At 35.5% G+C, this 13,926-nt stretch overlaps 1 protein-coding gene across 1 annotated transcript in view; it reads right to left on the bottom strand.

Annotated features, from left to right (window-relative positions):
- klu (klumpfuss) overlaps window positions 1-13,683 on the bottom strand; it is a 200,157-nt gene extending 186,474 nt beyond the window's left edge. Inside the window, exon 1 of the mRNA XM_069813119.1 lies at window positions 13,596-13,683. The gene's annotated coding sequence lies outside the window, so the exon portion shown is untranslated. The remainder of the gene's footprint in view (window positions 1-13,595) is intronic.
- Between the last annotated feature and the right edge of the window lie 243 nt (window positions 13,684-13,926).

The following is a 13,926-nucleotide window of genomic DNA, read 5'->3' as shown; positions in this document are numbered from 1 at the left end:
ATTGGAAGATAAGGTACGTCCATTATATTTTTTGTTTAGTTTGATTAAAATGTACCAATATTTAACGTACATAGTCATTTTTTTATAATTTTAAGTCCATATTTAATTCCATATTTTGGTAAAAATCCATATTTAATTCCATATTTTGGTAAAAATAACTACATATATATTTACATATTTCATATATTTTTAGTCCATATAAATCCGTTCCCTGGTCATAACATACAACTTAGGTCCATTTATAGGGTGACCGTCCCGCGCCGTGGCGTCGTGGTCTAAGGCATCCTGCCTAGGACTCGTGTTACGGAATGCGCGCTGGTTCGAGTCCTTATGGGGGAAGAAATTTCCTCATTAAATTTCGACCAGTGTATGGGACCAGTGCATGGGACCAGTGCATGGGACCAGTGCTCACCTAGCATCATGATGCACTTGGGTAGCTACGATAGGTAGCGAAATCCGGTTCCGAAAGCCAGCTATAACGGCTGGGGGGATCATCGTGCTAACCACACAATACCTCCATTCTGGTTGGATAATCGTCCACCTCTGCTTCGGCATGTGAACGTGAGGCCAGCAGCCGGCTGGTCGGTCTGGGCCCTTCAAGGGCTGTGGCACCACGGATTATTATAGGGTGACCAGATGTCCTCTTTTATCCAGACATGTCCTCCTTTTTAGGCCTATATCCGGGGTCCGGGCAGATTTAAAAAAAATCAAGAAATGTCCTCCTTTTCATAACTTGTATGCCTGATATTTTGAAACTATCTGATTTAACGCATTTTTCAAGTAATTTGCCAGTAGGTGGCAGCAGCATCAACGGAATATACTCTTTGCCAACGTTCTTAACTCTCTTTGCTCCTCCTTTTGATAATACTGTAATTACAGTTTACTTGGCTGTCATATGTAAAATCATTTAAAATTGTTAATTTTTATCATAAGTATGCTATAATAAAATATTGACATAATTTTAAATACATTACAGGGCTAAGCATAAATATAAATAGATATTTTCTGTCCTCTTTAATAATTATTATAGTTCCCTTGACTTTCGTATGTAGCTAACTGTAAAATCATTATTATTATCATAATTATTTTGTAATAAAATAGATATTAAAATACCGTTCTTTTAAGTATGATATAAGCCTAAACCTGTACTGTATATTGACGTACTTTAAAGTATAATATAGGCCTAAACTTAAATCAAAGTACAAATTTTTTGTTCTCTTTTTTTCGAACAATATCTTCCCTTTTTGAAGCTTTGTGTCCTCTTCTTTATCGATGTGAATCTGGTCACTCTGTCTATTTAGATCCTATAAAATTTAAGTTTGTTATTTGTTGATACTTAAAACGAAAAAGAAAAGTGATATTTCAAGAGTAACAAGATAGTAACAGAATAGGTTCGAACCTAAGAATCCGGGATTTGCTGATAAGCCACAGGGCTCAAAATCTCAAACCCTTCCTGTATTGGAAACTCGCACTACCGTCAAGACTTCTCCCCAGCCTTTTTTAAACTATTGCAGAGAACAGTGTGTTAGAGTTAGAACCACAGATGTGGTTTAAAAGTTGGTATGGGCCTACTCAAGTGCATGTATCCTGAAAGAAATTATTCTTAGATTTTCCAAGCGAACAAAATTCGGCTGATAATTGATGAGGGGAGGTTACACATAAATTGAGTGACGGAATCGTGAAATCACCCATACTTAAAACGGTTATTTCCGTGTGAATATCTTTAAATCGATTTTTGGACCATAATAACACGCATTTTTTAATTTAAATTTAAAGACACGATGGAAAGGTATGATGTCATTGATGACGTCACTATTACCGAAAATTTAATTAAAATTATTCTTTTTCTTCCTTCTATAATTACTTTCTTTCTTCCCTCTTTTCTTCTTCACATATGTCACATATCTACAAAATTACACTCTAATTATATATATATATATACATATATACAGGGACATCATTTTATTTTTACTTCAATTTTTATTGTACCTGAGTTTTTTAATGTACTTCACTCCCACCCCTTCTACTAAGGAAGTTCCAACTCCACACAGAACCAAGACCGCAGATAGTAAGCAGTACTGAGTTACTGAGTATAGTACGTTCCAGAAATATGTTCGCGTTTTCCAGTGACGAAAGAGCTTTCAATATTGAATCATATTTTCGCACAGGTACTGTCCGTTTGCCTACGTCGCATTCCGATTTCCCCCACCTGCTTCTGCTCGCCCCTCTGTAATAGCTGGGCTGTCTTAGCTCTTTTCTGAAAACATTAATTTCTCTTAGGAATTGGAAGTTTACGTAATATTATACAGCTGTTTAATATAACTTAAATAAAAGGGCCTCGTTAAGTAATTAACTGTCACGTGATTTCCTCCCTTTCTACAATCCTGCGGCATAACCACTTGGACGGACAGTAGATAGCATGTCTGAGTAATTTTATATTTTCGGGTCGGGCAGAAGTGAAGATTGAATTTACAGTACGTAGAGTAGGTACAGAATTATTTCAACATGAGTTACTAGTACGAAGGACGAAACTGGCAATTGGAATTAGATGCAATAGTTTATAGTGCGATAATATGCACAAAAGAACTGAAGCCTGTATTGAAATGAACGGCCATCATTTTCAAAATTGTGTTTAAATATTCATATTATGATTATTTTTCAATTTAACTTCTTTCTCTATATTGTACGCTAATGTGCTGTAGACAGTACAGTATAATATACACTGCATAATGAATACGTTCGCATGGATAACTCACTTCGTGAGTAAAAACACTTATTCTTAATACAGTACTGTACTTTGATTAAAGAAAAACCTAATGAAAATGATCAAACTCAAAATTGTGATATTTCCTAGTTTACGTAAATGGATGAACTACTTTTCTTCCTTCCTATACCTAGTAGAGTGATTTGTGTTTTACGCCAGTATCATCGAACTCCAGGGGGAGGGGGGAGCAAGCGGTGTTTCCGGTTCTCTAAAGGTATAGACAGGTTAATATTAAAAATGTTAGTAAAAATAAAATGATGTCCCTGTGTATATATATATATATATATATATATATATATTATATTATATACATATCACATACATTACAATTTTACAATTTATTTAATCACTATTGCTGACGTTGAGATTTGATCCTGGAACTTTCACATCTCATTACTCATTATTTGTCCAACAGCCCAACACCTTAACCATTAAGCCAAGGAGACAAGTTACAAGTCAACCGTCAAAATCATATATATGTATAATTTTAACGACTATTTCTATGATAATAGTCTAAAAAACAAACAATAGATGGCGGTAAACGTAATACTAAATAGGTTCATAGGTTATAAATTCTTACTTATTCATAATACTTTTAGTAGCAGACATGACTTCGAGTATGGAAGGCAATCCCAGTACACTAGTGCAACGCAAGGATAATATACGACAGACTTTAGCGCGGATAGATAATATTATATCGTCGCTAGAAAATGTATAAAAAAGTGTTCAGTTTTGTAGAGAATATATTAGGTACTGTTATTACGACACATTACTTCAAGTATTGAAGCGAGTGTTAGTAAAATAGTGCAACGCGAGGAAAATATACGACAGATTTTAACGTGGATAGATATTATGTCATGATTAGAAAGCGTAGAAAAAATATGTTTAGTTTTTTAGAGAATATAACTTACTTCCATCAGAAGAACCAAAGAATTCTGTGCATTGTGAAAAACAATTGAAAGTTAAAACTCAAAAAGGTCGTCAAAAATACTTGATTTAAAGAGTGTAAATTTTCAATTTTGCAGAACATTGTTCTTATCTATTGTTAGCTGCATGCAATGACTTTAGAAATACTAATAGTGAAACTAACTTAAGCATAGTATGTGTTTCTAACAAGACGTCGCCAAAGTGTAGCCAGGATACGTCAAGCAGAAATTAGGTCCAAAAGCTTATACTACTCGAATAGTCGAAGTGAATGACGAAAAAAAAAACATAGTAATGGTGAGTACTAAATATTACATACACTTAATTTAATCGCATTAACTCTATAATATATGATGAAATCGTGAATTACAAAAAAAAAAAAAAAAAAAAGAACATGGCAGTATATAACTATTATAACTACCTTGTGATGTCATTGATGACATCATACCCTTCCATCGTATCTTTGTTTCTTTCATCTGTGACTGATGTGAACGTTCAACCTGGGCAGAATAATCTTACCGACCCTAACACAACCTCTATAAGAATTAAATATAAGGAATCTGTTCATCGTAGCTCACCACATTGTCAAATTGACTCGACATGCGTATACGTAGCTTCTGTAGTTGAGAATATCATACAAACAACTGCCTGCGAGGCCGTGTGCTAGACAGCAATGTGTGCTCCACAAAGAAGAAATTCCACTCCGTCTTGATATCACCTGCTATTCCAGTAGGGTCAGGTGACTTCGATTTATACTGATTAAACAGTATCTCTTGCTTCGCTGTAGTACGATGTGTGAATAAGCATGTTAATTTAACAGGATCCCTGGATTCCACGTCTGCACAAGAATTTACCCTACAGTAGACCTCGTACATAATTAAACTATCGTGCAAGTTACCCACCTTACCAGCGCAGAATACAATTTCATACACTCAATGAATTCAGTAAAAAATACGTGACACTCCAAAAAACATGAAGAAACATAGGCCTAATTGAAGATATGAAGCGATCACAAGAACAAGAATTATTGTATACTGTATATATATATATATATATATATATATTATATACCGTAAAATGGGGTGAATAGGATCAGTGGGGGTGAATAGGTTCAAAACTTTATTCTTGGTTATAAAGTTTGTTATAAACTGCAATTGAGCGGGAAGACAGTCATTGCTTACTAGAACAATAATAGTAACCAATGACTGTGATCCCGCTCAAGTACAGTTTATAACAAACTTTATAACCAAGAATAAAGTTTTGATCCTATTCACCCCCACTGTTCCTATTCACCCCATTTTACGGTACTGTGTGTATGTGTATATATATATATATATATATATATATATATATATATACACACATACACACACACACAGGTTGTTTCCGGGCTAGTGTTACAAACTTTCAGGGATGGTGGGGAAGGGCACATGTATCAATTTGAGATAAGGAACCCTGGTCCGGAAATGACCGAGTCTAAAGTTACCAGCAAAGATAGTTGCGTGGATATGAAATAATTTTATTCCTCTGTACACCTTATTTATGTGTATTTATCTGTACATCTTACACATACTGTATTCATCTGACATTGTTTACGTTGTCTATTTACAGTATTCCATTCAGTGCGCTGTCTGAGGGGTGGGGACAGAAAACTACACTAAAGCAATGCAGATAGCGTAATGTGTAACGGACGTGGTCGGTCCTGATATGCACGTCAGCAGACAGCAGTGTCTGTGTACAAGTTGCAGTGTCCAGTCGATCGGTTCTAGTGAAATGGAGGAGTACACGAGAGCGGAATATGCAGACCTGATTTTCGAATACGGATGATCCAATGGGAACAACAGTAGGCAAGCTCACACATTGTATCGGGGCAAGTAACCACGTAGGAGACATCCGGCCCATACCATCTTTCCACGACTGTTACAGAGATTAAGGGAAGGAGAGCACGTGGTGCAAAATGACAATTCCATTTCCACACAACTATTTTTGCTTATAACTTTCGACTCAGTCATTTCCGAACCAGGGTTCCTTATCTCAAATTGATACATGTGCCCTTCCCCACCATCCCTGAAAGTTTGTAACACCAGCCCGGAAACACCTTGTATATATTACCAGATTCAAGAACGTTGCTCTTTCAGTAATTCCTTCCACAACATTAAAATCAAGTGGAGTGATTTTGTTAGACTTTTTCATTTTCTCATAATTTAATTTACGAGAACATTTTTGCTTCTTTTAGACATATTTTACAGGTTCTTGGACACAAATCTACTCTATAAGATATTGCATTTTAGCTGTCAGTTATCAATGCTTATAAAATAGTTTATTTTAATAATTTCCTCTCTACAAATTTAGTAGGGCTACGAAAGTTTTAATGGCCATCCCCTTTTCGATGAAATTGTCCAATCTTCCCTGAAAAAGAGAAAGAAAAAAAACTCTTCCATTGTTGCTTAAAGTCCAGCGTTTCGAACCGTAGCATAAAAGAGGTGCGAGTTTTTACAACTTCCTGTGATTTTCGTTCACTACTTTATGTTTTAAAACATGTTATTTTGCTAAATTTTGATACAAAAATTGCTAGTTCCACACATAAAAAATTGATAAAGGCGAACACAAATAGTGAATCTGAAGACATATGTTTTACTTATTTTTCGTAAAGTTCAGAGATAATAATAATAATAATAATAATAATAATAATAATAATAATAATAATAATAATAATAATAATGACTCGGACCAGCGCGTATTCCGTAATGCGAGTCCTACGCAGGATGCCTTAGATCAGCGTTTCTTAAACTATGGTCCGCGGACCACCAGTGGTCCTTGAGTTCTGCCCTTGTGGTCCTTCATAAAAGACAGAAGAAAACATAAAATTCAAATGAATTGCGTATCACACTATAGCTGAAAATCTCAGAATTTGGAAATGACACATGGCAACCGCCTTTCAATTTTTCTTCCAGTACTAATATTTTATGATATTTCTTACCTTACCCGTTTACCCTCTTCCCACTCTACTCTCAACAAAAAAGGGATTTAAAGCACTATGAACTTGGCGTTTCCGTGCATATGTGGCGCCGGGCCTCTAATCCAACCAGGGACCACTGGAATTCATAACAGAGGACCGAAGTACCGAACCTTTTCATGTATGATGACTGTCTTAATAGTTTTGTCGACACCCAGTCTGCACATTGAAATGGGCACGTAACTGTACGTCGTACACCAATAATAGAACGTGGCATATTGCATCTTTACTTGTTGAAAATCGGGCATGTTTCTCCATTAATCTTTTTATTTGTTTTTCCAGATGACGATATAATAAATTTTAAACTCCGCCTATTTTAAAATCCGTCAGGTTTACTTTTTACACTTGCGTGTTTCGTCTCTAAGTGCCGTTTCAATTTCGCGGGTTTCATACATTCGTTTGAAAGCACTTCGTAACAAACAACGCACCAAGATTTTGGTTCACTCTCATTGCCACACCAAGTAAATCCAAGTTCCAAATAACTCTTGTCGTATTTACGACAGTATTTTTTCTTTGAATATGTACCACTAGGACTTGATATTTCTTTAATAGCAATAGTGCTATTATCACTGATATTAATATATTTCTTCACATACAGCTTCCGAACTATTAGCACTGCCAAAATGAAGCGTATCATCATGTTCCTTTCTTTTCAAAGATCCGGATCGAAGCCAGTTTTCCATTATTTGTAATGGACATTATTTAATAGAGACATGGACAACTCCTATGTATACCACATAAGGAGGATTTCAAACAAGTGCTAACAGGCAAGCGATGAATCAACAATGCACAGAATTTGTTATAAGTTACTTGTTATTGGCTACAAAAAAGTTATTAGAAAAATATTATAATTAATTAATTCCATTTTAAAATATAAGTATATTGATATTAAAATATGCTACAAAATTGATAAACTTGCTTTCGAAGGGAACAAGAGTAAGGTGGTCCGCGGAACTGTTCTGACTTAAAAAAGTGGTCCCCACTTCAAAAAAGTTTGAGAAACGCTGCCTTAGACCAGTGGTTCCCAACCTGTGTGCCCCGGCACCCTAGGGTGCCGCGTGATCGGCTAAGAGGTGCCGCAAGATATTGAAATAAACCAAAAAAATTACTGTCTACTTAAGCCTAAAGTCTTGTAAGGTCTTGAAAAAATAAGTCAAATTAATTTCTCTCATGCACTACAGATCGATTCATTTCGATGATTCAATTATACTTGTATCCGGCTCCGGCAGATGTCATTACAGCCAATCCCTGCCGAACATTCCTGATTCAGTATACTAGTATAGACTCACAGACTGTGTATAGACCATTCGCTTCCTCACGGACAATCCCAAGACTTCGACAGAACAATATAAAATTGTACGAGTTCTGCCGCCGCTTTGAGTTGTTTTCTTCGCGTTGATTCACAGTGTTTTTCTATGGATAAGTTCATTGTTAAACGTAAACGCCAGGACAGTGAAAGTGAACAGTCGACTCCTACGGCTACAGTTTTCTCCCGGATCGTCAAATGCAACACATAAAGAAGACAAACGAAAGAAAAGATCATACCTGAACAGTTACTTTGAGTATGGAGGAAAACCCTATCCCTGTATGTTTAGTTTGTGGGGAAACACTCAGCAACGAGGTCATGGTACCTAGCAAACTGAAGCGGCATCTTACAACAAAGCATCCTAGTGTGTCACAGTAAAGTGTGATGTATTTTTTTGACCATAGCTGACACTGCTCTTGAAGCCTCGTTTAAAGTAGCAGAACTGATAGCTAAAAAAAAAGAAATCTCATACTCTTGGAGAGGAAATCATAGGCCCTGCATGTAAAGTTACAGTTTCAACAATTCTTGACGAAGGAGCAGCTGATCAAGTTTCGAAATTTCCTCTCTCCAACAATACAATCAGCCGCAGGATTTGTGAAATGTCATGCAATATCAACGAACAAGTCTTGGAGAAAATAAAAACTGATAGAATATTTGCTTTGCAAGTAGATGAGAGTATCGATATTGGTGACAAACCGCAACTCCTTGGTTTTATCAGATTTATTGATGATAAAGATATTAATGAGCAGTTTCTGTTCTCTAGACAGCTGGAGACTACAACCACAGGCGACAATATTTCCGTTTCTATTAATTCCTTTCTGAATGACAATGATCTTTCATGGAAAGACTGTTGTGATATATGTACGGATGGTACACCATCTATGTCTGGGAAATTTAAAGGTTTCACTGCCAGAGCTCTCAACAAAAATCCATCCATAATTATAACTCACTGTTTTTTACACAGAGAAACATTAGTCATGAATGCGTGTAATGAAGATTTTGCTCCATTACACGCATTCATGACTAATGCAGGATTTTTGAACAGTTATGTCGCGCAACTGATGCAGCTCATACCTCTCTGTTACTTCACACAGAAGTAAGGTGGTTATCGCGGGGTCGTGTATTGAGCCGGTTTCTCGAACTCAAAGAACAGGTGAAAACTTTTTTTAAGGATGAAAATCAAGACACATTTCATGGGCTGTTACTAATTGATTCTTGATGTTTGGAACTGTCGTATCTGGCAGATATTTTTCATAAGCTGAATGAACTGAATGTTTCAATGCGGGATCGACAGGAAACAACAATTTCCTCAACCAATAAAATGAAAGGTTTTAAAAGAAAATTTAGTTCTTGGAGGTCTGCAGTTCAGAAAGGAGATCTGTCGAACTTTCCATCTCTTCTTAATCTGGCAGAAGATAAAGATCTGGGTAAGCTGAAAGACCGCATTTGTGATAACTTATCAAGATTGCAAGATGTATTTTCCATCTATTTCCACTATGAATATCGACTGGGTTGATTTCGTAGATAGTGCGGAGGAAATAGATTTCAGGGCTTGCGAACGAAGATGAATTTACTGATCTTTGCGCTGATTCCACACTCAAAGGTAAGTTCACCAAGAGTGAGGCGTCGGTAGCTGCTTTTTGGCTTCGACTGAGAGAGATGTATCCTAACCTAATGAAGAAAGCAATTAACTTACTTTTGCCCTTTTCAACATCCTATCTATGCGTGCAAGCCTTCTTTGCTTTGGTGACAAAATGCAAAGCAAGAAATAGACTGAATAATTTTGAGAATGATTTGTGTGTTTCATTGTCAAGTGTAAGGCCCAATATCACGTATCTGTGCTCCAAGCATCAATCACAAGTTTCACATTAATGATTATCGAACAAAACTCTATTGATGTATTTTTACTCAGTGATTGTAGTAAAGTTTACCGTACTATGTTATGATGTACGTTACTTATTATTTCATCTTTCAATAAATGAATATATTGAACTTAATTTATTTTTTAAATTCGAGAAAGGGTGCCCCCAGTTTTTAATGTTATTCCCAAGGGCGCCGCGAATTTAAAAAGGTTGGGAAACACTGCCTTAGACCATGACGCCACGTCCTGTCTTCCGCTAATCAGATAATTCATAATCCATGTTCTTACATAGCACTGCATTTTATTGTGAGCAGACATTCTGCAATAAAACCCTAGGCTAAGCAGACTTGAGTTAGGTTAGGTTAGGATTGGTTAAGTAAATTAGATTAGGCTATAATAGGTTAAATTAGAGCTTATGCATAGAGCAGTCCTTCTCAACCGACGTTCCCAGAAATCATGGAGTTCCACGACTCATGGTGAGACTTTCCCGAATCCCAACTGTGAGCATTTGCAAGATTTTAGTACAATGGAGAAGTAATGGAATACTTCATTTGTTTTAAGGAGCTGAAACAAACATGCCGAAGGTAGAATGTGTTACTTATTATCCTCTTACTTAGTCTCTCGGATCATTAGAGGATCATTTTCGAGGGTAAAAGTGCTAAGTCGGATATTTGAACTTCTACATGGTCTACAGTTTTATTTCGAGAACACACTAGAATTGTTATGAGATTTTTATGGAGAAGAAAAGTGTTAACTTCATATTTGAGCTTCGAGATGAGCATCAGATTTTATTCAGGAAACATCACAAGACTTCTCTGGGATTTTTGTTAAGGGACAAGTACAATTTTAAATTCGAGATGAGCTTCAGATTAAAAAAAAAAAACACAATAAGATATCTTTCTGCAGTTTTCTTGGGGATGAATCCTGTATCTTGGAACTTGAATACACAGCAAACATTCATGAACAGCAGCATGCAAAGTCCCGAGGAAAAACATTTTGACTTTCACATAAAAAATATATGCTGGCTTTCAAAAATTAACTTGATGTTTGAAAAAAATCATCTTTTGAACGGTAGTGTCAAAATGTATCTTCTCTTATATGAGCTCTATACTCCATACAAATGACAAAAGTAAATATAATTTTATTTAGCATTGATTTGCGGCCATTTGGATTCCCTTATTTTGATTAACTGTAAAACAGATTTTCCTGTCATCCTCCAGAAAGCTGAAATAAATATATTACTCAAATTCTCCATATTTTATTAATGTGAACAAGCGTTTTCATATTTCACGAACTTTAAAACCATATAGCGACATTTAATTTGTCCATAAAAAAAAACTTTGTGTTTCTCTGTTGAAGTTGTGGCTAATGATATAATATGTGGAAAAGCAACCACAAATTATACATTGAACTGGCGATATCCACCAATTTTTTACCTCTGGGAAAACTTTTTACTTTTTAATTCAGAGTGAATCCTAGAAAATTTGTTATTGTGGAGATTAACATATTATCAGAAGATGTTTTATGTTTACACAGAAATAATGCACATAATAAAACTTTTTAACAAATAGTCCTGATATAAAGTGACAATGAATGTCATACTGTTCAATAGGCCTACTATTTTATACTTTTACATAGATGAATATAGCCACTGGCGTGGTTAAGGCGCTGGCCTGCTGGTCTGAAGTTGCGTTCGGGCGCGGGTTCGATCCCCGCTTGGGCTGATTACCTGGTTGGGTTTTTTCCGAGGTTTTCCCCAACCGTAATGTGAATGCAAGGTAATCTATGGCGAATCCTCGGCCTCATCTCGCCAAATATCATCTCGCTATCACCGATCTCATCGACGCTAAATAACCGAGTAGTTGATACAGCGTCGTTAAATAACCAAGTAGATGAATATATTTATTTGTCAGCTAGCCAGGATTTCTCTAAGTTAACGAAATATTTTAAAGATTATCAGAAAAAGAAAGTTGAAAACCATTGGCTTAGAGATTTATGGCGAAGTGCATCAACCTCAGTTAAAACGCAGTAATCATAGGTTACGAAACGACGGTTAAACAGTAACCGTGGTTAAAATGTAATTTCTGTGCATCATTCATAATCACCGATTATTAAAACGTGGTTAGCTGACACCTCAGTAAAGTCTATGATGGTACACTCTTTATACAAAATGACAAAAAGTAAAGTATCCATTCCTCTGCAAAGATAATAGTCAACGTTTAAAAACGACTGCGCTTACTCCGCTCTACATAGAAACGAACTGTCCTATATTTTCGCGTTGCATTTGTTTGACTTTAGACGCTGTTATGTTTGCGAATTGCATTACTTTGTTTTTCAGTGCTGTTAGGTTAAAATCGTACAAAATGTAAAATTAAATGCAAAAATGATTATATCCCAATGTGAGTTTCAAGTATTGATAGACTTAATTACTATATTTATGTACGAAAAGGATGGAATATCCATAAAGGAAAATGATGAAGAAGATTAAATACGAATGTGTGTATGATCCACGACCCCATTTATACCAAGGAACTGTGCATTATTGTACGATCCGTCCATAACCTCTCTTTGTTCAGCCAGTGACGTAGAGAGAGAGATATTCGAGTGTTCCCTCTTAAAATATATAAAATATCAGTTGCATAGAATCGTAATATAAGCAGCCGGTCCATAGGAGAAATACGACTGTTTCTGTGTTATTTCAAATAATCCATTTGTTATAGCAGAAATGACACTAGATTTTGATAAACGAAATCTCTTCTGAAATTTTCTGTCACCTAATTTCTCGTAAGAATTCTCTCTTTCCATTAAAGAAACTTAACGCTCACCATAATCTCTATCCAAGTAATTCACGTATTGTAAAATAATGATCGTCTTCGAAATAATCACCTGCGGATCTGGCCTCCATTTTGTTTTACTTGGTCTACTAATCACAGGTTATCTCCTTGAACCGTTCGAATATAGCCGGTTAGAGATTACCGTGATTAACTTCCTATTTAAGTTCTAACCGAGCTCAATGCACCGTAAAAATGTTTAACCAGGGGTTAGGTGGTAATTTTAACCGGTGATTACACTAACCGACCTAGATGCACGTGGGCATTAATATTAAAAAAAATAAGGCAATATTACTAAAAATATCACAGTTTTGTTACATTTTTATGAATAATCGCAACTCAAGCGAAGTGTATGCTAAAGTACGTGAATTTTATTCTTTTTTATTTTATATTTCTCTTATGATAACAGTGAATAACTTGTAGACAGGACTGGAGGCTGGCGACAGAGTCAGCATGTAATACTTTATTACATGGGAACGGTCGACTGCCATGGCAAAATCTAACGCATATTCTTCCTTTGATTGAGACAGAAATTAACTTACAAGTAGTGAGAATTTACAGAAATAAATTTACAAGAGAAAATTATATTAGTTACCTTTCATCGAATAAGTATTCATGCATTGAAAGGCTTTAAAACACTATTCTATATTTTTACATAGTTGCATATAGTCAGCCAGCAGGGGTTCCAATAGGTTAACGGAATATTTTAAGTTTACAGTACTTTCTACAATGAGAAATAAAACGAAAGAGAGAAAGTAAACAATGGAAAAAATGTTTGAAAGAAGAAAGAAAACAAAAAAGATACAGATACAGATAAACACATCGGATATGATAATTTATTATAAATGAAAGCACAATTAGTCAAAAAATATAATTATGTGATATTTGCATACCTCAAAACAAACGCCTTTCGAGTGTGATCTAAACTGAAGAAGCGCCACCATGTTTGCAGTACATCATTCTTTGCAGACTATTTTTCACAGTGAGACCTAGAAATGAAAAAGTTAAAATAAGAATATTTTGAAAAAGTGCATTCTAGAAAACAAAACACGATCCATCCTGATGGCAATACAATAGGCCTACAGCTGGCACACACACACACACCCACACACACACACTGTATATACATTCTACGCATATATATATATATATATATATATATATATATATATATATATATATATATATAAATAATACTATTGCGAAAGTTGTAGTAGTCTAGAC

The sequence above is a fragment of the Periplaneta americana genome, chromosome 16, assembly GCF_040183065.1.
Source record: "Periplaneta americana isolate PAMFEO1 chromosome 16, P.americana_PAMFEO1_priV1, whole genome shotgun sequence".
Classification (NCBI taxonomy): Eukaryota; Metazoa; Arthropoda; class Insecta; order Blattodea; family Blattidae; genus Periplaneta; species Periplaneta americana.
The sequence above is the reverse complement of the archived record's forward strand: the minus strand, read 5'-3'. Positions and strand labels throughout refer to the sequence as shown.